We start from the raw sequence: 7,101 nt of genomic DNA on the forward strand, positions 1-7,101 counted from the left end.
AAAAGAGACATTTAAATAAATCTCTCTTTTGAATTGTATCCATTCACCCCCAATAGGAAAGGTGTTTTTGCTCAATATGGGGTTTCAGGTCAACTCACCTGTTCTTTCACATTTTTAAAATGTTGCTCCATAATCTTCTGGTCTGCACTCACTGCCACAAGTAGTTCCCCGTAGTTCTCACCCTTGTTTCCTGTGCCTGTTGCATGCTTTCCTGGATATTTCATAATACTCTTAGTCACTGGTGTTAGGAAAATCAGTCATTCTGTATACATTGTTATTTTCAAGGTTTTTGTTAAGAGATTTGTGAGCTTCTTGTTCTATAGAGTTTTGTAGTTTTAATTAAGCTTGGAGGATTTTTAGAAGTAAACTTTGACTATTTTTCTTTGTCCTTACTGCTCTTTCCAGCTGTACCTCTACAAGGCCCTGGGGAATTGTCCCACAGATCACTGATGCTCTCTTCACTTTATTTTTTTTTTTATTTTTTTTTTTATTGGATGATTTATTTACATTTCCTATGTTGTCCCCTTACTCCATCCCCCACCACCCCCTCGGAACCCCCAATCCCCTCGCCCCTCCTCCTTCTTCTCTGTGGATGTAACCTCTATCTACACCCCCACTCCCACCTCCCCACCCTCAAAATTCCCACCCCCTGGGGCATCCAGCCTTCATGAGGTCAAGGTTCTCTTCTTCCACCTATGCCCAGCAGGGCCCTCCACTTTTACATACTCAGCTGAAGCCCTGGATCCCCCCCTAAGTGCTCCCAGGCTGGTGGTTTAGACCCTGGGAGCTGTGGTTGGTTGGTATTGTTGCTCTCCTCATGGTGCCACAAACCCTTTCAGCTCCTTCAGTCTTCACTCTAACTCCTCTATTGAGAACCCCATGATCAGTTCAATGGCTAGTTGTGAGCATTTGCCTCTGAATATGTCTGACTCTTGAAGGCCTCTGAGGAGATATCCATATCAGGCTCTTATCAGCATGCACTTCCTGTCTTCCACATCAGCATCTACCTTTGGTGATTGCACATGGGATAGATACTCAGGTGGAGTGGTCTTGAGACGGCCCCTCCTTCAGTTTCTGTCCCTCACTTTGTCTCCATATTTGCTCCCTTGAGTATTTTGTTGCTCCTTCTAAGAAGGACCGAATAACCCTCGCTTGGTCTTCCTTCTTTATGGGCTTCATGTGGCCTGTGAGTTGCATCTTGGGCATTTCAAGGTTCTAGGCTAATATCCAATAATCAGTGAGTGAATACCATGTGTGTTCTTTTGTGATTGGCTTACCTCACTCAGGATGATAATTTCTAGTTCCATCCATTTACCTAGGAACCTCTCGAATTCATTGTTTTTAATACCTGAGTAATACTCCATTGTGTAAATATACCACATTTTTTGAATCCATTCCTCAGTTGAAGGACATCTGGGTTCTTTCCAGCTCCTGGCTATTATAAATAAGGCTGCTATGAACATAGTTGAGCATATGTCCTTATTATATGTTCGAGCATCTTCTGGGTATATGCCTAGGAGTGGTATAGCTGGATCCTCGGGTAATGCTATGTCCAATTTTCTGAGGAACCGCCAGACTGATTTCCAAAGTCATTGCACCATCTTGCAGTCCCACCAACAATGGAGGAGTGTTCCTCTTTCTCCACACCCTCGCCAGCATCTACTATCACCTGAGTTTTTAATCTTAGCCATTCTGACTGGTGTGAGATGGAATCTCAGGGTTGTTTTGATTTGCATTTCCCTGACGACTAAGGATGCTGAACATTTCTTTAGATGCTTCTCGGCCATTCGAGTTTCTTCCGTTGAAAATTCTTTGTTAAGTTCTATACCCCATTTTTCAATAGGGTAATTTGGTTGTGTGGAGTCTGATTTCTTGAGTTCTTTGTATATATTGGATGTTAGCCCTCTATCAGATGAAGGATTGGTAAAGATCTTTTCCCAATTTGTTGGTTGTCGTTTTGTCCTATTGACAGTGTCCTTTGCCTTACAGAAACTTTGCAATTTTATGAAGTCCCATTTGTCAATTCTCGATCTTAGAGCATATGCCATTGGAGTTCTGTTCAGGAACTTTTCCCCTGTGCCCAAGTATTCGAGGCTTTTCCCCACCTTCTCTTCTATTAGTTTCAGTGTATCTGGTTTTATGTGGAGGTCCTTTATCCACTTAGACTTGAGCTTTGTACAAGGGGATAAGAATGGATCAATTTTCATTCTTCTACATGTTGTCTTCCAGTTGAACCAGCACCATTTGTTGAAAATGCTGTCCTTTTTCCACTGGACAGTTTTAGCTCCTTTGTCAAAGATCAAGTGACCATAAGTGTGTGGGTTCATTTCTGGGTCTTCAATTCTATTCCATTGATCTTCCTGCCTGTCTCTGTACCAATACCATGCACTTTTTATCACTATTGCTCTGTAGTACAGCTTGAGGTCAGGGATGGTGATTCCTCCAGAAGTTCTTTTATTGTTGAGAATAGTTTTCGCTATCCTGGGTTTTTTGTTATTCCATATGAATTTGAGAATTTCCTTTTCTAACTCTGTGAAGAATTGAGTTGGGATTTTAATGGGGATTGCATTGAATCTGTAGATTGCTTTTGGCAAGATGGCCATTTTTATTATATTAATCTGGCCAATCCATGAGCATGGGAGATCTTTCCATCTTCTGAGATCTTCTTCAATTTCTTTCTTCAGAGACTTGAAGTTCTTGTCATACAGGTCTTTCACTTGCTTGGTTAGATTCACACCAAGGTATTTTATATTATTTGCAACTATTGTGAAGGGTGTCATTTCCCTAATTTCTTTTTCAGTCTGTTTATCTTTCATGTAGAGGAAGGCTACTGATTTGTTTAAGTTGATTTTATAACCAGCCACTATGCTGAAGTTGTTTATCAGGTTTAGGAGTTCTCTGGTGGAAGTTTGGGGGTCACTTAAGTATACTATCATATCATCTGCAAATAGCAATATTTTGACTTCTTCCTTTCCTATTTGTATTCCTTTGACTTCTTTTTGCTGTCTAATAGCTCTGGCTAAGACTTCCAGTACTATATTGAATAGGTAGGGGGAGAGTGGGCAACCTTGTCTAGTCCCTGATCTTAGTGGGATTGCTTCAAGTTTCTCTCCATTTAGCTTGATGTTGGCTACTGGTCTGCTGTAAATTGCTTTTACTATGTTTAGGTAGGGGCCTTGAATTCCTGATCTTTCCAAGACTTTTATCATGAAGGGATGTTGAATTTTGTCAAATGCTTTCTCAGCATCTAGTGAGATGATCATGTGGTTTTTTTCTTTAAGTTTGTTTATATAGTGGATTACATTGATGGATTTCCGAATATTGAACCATCCCTGCATTCCTGGGATAAAACCTACTTGATCATGATGGATGATTGTTTTGATGTGGTCTTGGATTCGGTTTGCTAGAATTTTATTGAGTATTTTTGCATCGATGTTCATAAGGGAGATTGGTCTGAAGTTCTCTTTCTTTGTCGGGTCCTTGTGGGGTTTGGGTATGAGTGTAATTGTAGCTTCATAGAACGAATTGGGTAGTGTTCCTTCTGTCTCTATTTTGTGGAATAGTTTGAAGAGAATTGGTATTAGGTCTTCCTTGAAGGTCTGATAGAATTCAGCACTAAAACCATCTGGTCCTGGGCTTTTTTTAGTGGGGAGGCTTTTGATGACTGCTGCTATTTCCTGAGGGGTTATGGGACTATTTAGATGGTTTATCTGCTCCTGGTTTAACTTCGGTACCTGGTATCTGTCTAGGAAATTGTCCATTTCATCCAGGTTTTCCAGTTTTGTTGAGTATAGGCCTTTGTAGTAAGATCTGATGATTTTTTGAATTTCTTCAGTTTTTGTTGTTATGTCTCCCTTTTCAGTTCTGATTTTATTAATTTGGATACTGTCTCTGTGCCCTCTGGTTAATCTGGCTAATGGTTTATCTATCTTGTTGATTTTCTCAAAGAACCAACTCCTGGTTTTATTGATATTTTGTATCGTTCTTTCTATTTGGTTGATTTCAGCCCTGAGTTTGATTATTTCCTGCCTTCTACTCCTCCTGGGTGTATTTGCTTCTTTTTCTTCTAGAGCTTTTAGTTGTGCAGTCAACTTGTTAGTGTGTGCTCTTTCCAGTTTCTTTTTGTAGGCACTTAGAGCTATGAGCTTTCCTCTTAGCACTGCCTTCATGGAGTCCCACAAGTTTTGGTATGATGTGTCCTCATTTTCATTGAATTCTAAAAAGTCTTTTATTTCTTTCTTTATTTCTTCCTTGACCAAGTCATCATTGAGTAGAGAGTTGTTCAGTTTCCACGTGCACGTGTGTTTTCCATTGGTTTTGTCATTATTAAAGACCAGTCTTAGTCCGTGGTGATCTGATAAGATGCAAGGGATTATTTCAATCTTTTTGTATCTGTAGAGGCTTGTTTTGTGACCAATTATATGGTCTATTTTGGAGCAGGTACCATGAGGTGCTGAGAAAAAGGTATATTCTTTTGTTTTAGGATGAAATGTTCTATAGATGTCTGTTAAGTCCATTCGGTTCATAACTTCTGTTAATGTCAAAGTGTCTCGGTTTAGTTTCTGTTTCCATGATCTGTCCATTGCTGAGAGTGGGGTGTTGAAATCCCCCACTATTATTGTGTGAGGTGTAATGTGTGTTTTGAGCTTTAGTAAAGTTTCTTTTATGTATGTAGGTGCCCTTGCATTTGGAGCATAGATGTTCAGAATTGAGAGTTCACCTTGGTAGATTTTTCCTTTGATGAGTATGAAGTGTCCTTCCTTATCTTTTTTGATTAATTTTGGATGAAAGTCGATTTTATTTGATATTAGAATGGCTACTCCAGCTTGTTTCTTGGGACCATTGGCTTGAAAAATTGTTTTCCACCCTTTTATTCTGAGGTAGTGTCTGTCTTTGTCACTGAGGTGCGTTTCTTGTATGCAGCAAAATTCTGGGTCTTGTTTGTGTATCCAGTCTGATAGTCTGCGTCTTTTTATTGGGGAATTGAAACCATTGATGTTAAGAGATATTAAGGAAAAATGATTGCTGCTTCCTGTTATTTTTGTTATTAGAGGTAAAGTTATGTTTGTATCTTCTTTTGGGGTTGTTGGAAGATTACTTACTTGCTTTTTCTAGGTTGTAGTTTCCCTCCTTGTGTTGGCATTTTCCATCAATTATCCTTTGAAGTGCTGGGTTTGTGGGAAGATATTGTGCAAATTTGATTTTGTCATGGAATATGTTGGTTTCACCATCTATAGTGATTGAGAGTTTTGCTGGGTATAGTAATCTGGGCTGGCAATTGTGTTCTCTTAGGGTCTGTATGATGTCAGTCCAGGCTCTTCTGGCTTTTATAGTCTCTGGTGAGAAGTCTGGTGTAATTCTTATAGGTCTGCCTTTATATGTTACTTGACCTTTTTCCCTTACTGCTTTTAGTATTTTTTCTTTGTTTTGTGCATCTGATGTTTTGATTATTATGTGACGGGAGGTATTTCTTTTCTGGTCTAGTCTATTTGGTGTTCTGTAGGCTTCTTGTATGTTTATGGGCATCTTGTTCTTTAGGTTAGGGAAGTTTTCCTCAATAATTTTGTTGAAGATATTTACTGGCCCTTTAAGTTGAGAATCTTCATTCTCATCTATACCTATTATCCTTAGGTTTGATCTTCTCATTGTGTCCTGGATTTCCTGGATGTTTTGAGTTAGGAGTTTTTTGCATTTTGCATTTTCTTTGACAACTGTGTCAATATTTTCCACCGTATCTTCTGCATTTGAGATTCTCTCTTCTATCTCTTGTATTCGGTTGGTGATGCTTGCGTCTGTGACTCCTGATCTCTTTCTTAGGTTTTCTATCTCCATGGTTGTCTCCCTTTGAACTTTCTTTATTGTTTCTATTTCTAGTTTCAGATCCTGAATGTTTTTGTTTAATTCCTTCTTTGTGTTTTCTTCCATTTCTTTAAGGGATTTCTGTGATTCCTCTTTAAGGGCTTCTATCTGTTTACTTGTACTCTCCTGTATTTCTTTAAGGGAGTTACTTAATTCCTTCTTATAATCCTCTATCATCATCATGAGAAGTGATTTTAATTCTGAATCCTGCTTTTCAGGTGTGATGGGGTGTTCAGGGCTTGCTATATTGGGAGAACTGGGCACCGATGATGCCAAGAAACTTTGGTTTCCGTTGCTTATGTTCTTGCGCTTGCCTTTCGCCATCTGGTTAACTCTAGTGGTACCTGCCCTCACTGTGTAAAACTGGAGTCTGTATTTCCAGTTATCTTGCTTATTGCAGAGCTCCTCAGAGTCCAGAGGTCTCTGTGGTCTTATGCTCCTAATCTCCTGGGTGGAAGAACTCCTGGGACTCAGGACACCTCTTGGATCTGAAAATCCTTCTGCTCTGAGTGCAGTGGGTCCTCGATGACTCAGGATTCAGTTTCAGCTGCTCTGAGTGCAGTGGCTCCTGGATGACTCAGGATTCATTTTCTCAACAGGACAGGAGCAGACCGACTCTGTGTCTGCTCCAGCCCAAGGGACCAGGCAGGGGCTGAAGGGAAGTGGAATTCCGGAGGGGCGGGGTTTGGGTAGCTGCTGTGCCCTGGATGTCCCTGGCTCCCCGATGTATCTCTGGGGTTTAGGGAGTGAGATGGAGTTCTTACCAGCTGCTCTGAGTGCAGTGGCTCCTGGATGACTCAGAATTCAGTTTCTCAACAGGACAGGAGCAGACTGACTCTGTGTCTACTCCAGCCCAGAGGACCAGGCAGGGGCGGAAGGGCTCACTTCATTTTTTATCTTTCTTTTTCTGTTTCATCATTTTATATTTCTCCCCTCACCCAACGCTCGTGAATGCGTGTGCGCACGTGCACACATGCACACACACACACACACACCACCTTTTTAGTTTTTATGGCAGAGTATCACTGAGAACCAGTCAAGTCTGAAACTCATTATGTGGCCCAGGCTGTTCTCAAATTAATGCCTCAGCTTCCCGACATCTGGAACTATCCAAATGAACCACCACAAAAGTTCATTTTGGATAATTCCTATTGTCATGCCTTCAGTTATACAATTAAGTGCCATCCAGTGAATTCTATATCTCAGATACTTTTCATCTCTAGGAATTTGGAAAATACATAT

This window comes from Grammomys surdaster, unplaced genomic scaffold (genome assembly GCF_004785775.1).
Source record: "Grammomys surdaster isolate TR1022 unplaced genomic scaffold, NIH_TR_1.0 224, whole genome shotgun sequence".
In the NCBI taxonomy this organism is placed as follows: domain Eukaryota; kingdom Metazoa; phylum Chordata; class Mammalia; order Rodentia; family Muridae; genus Grammomys; species Grammomys surdaster.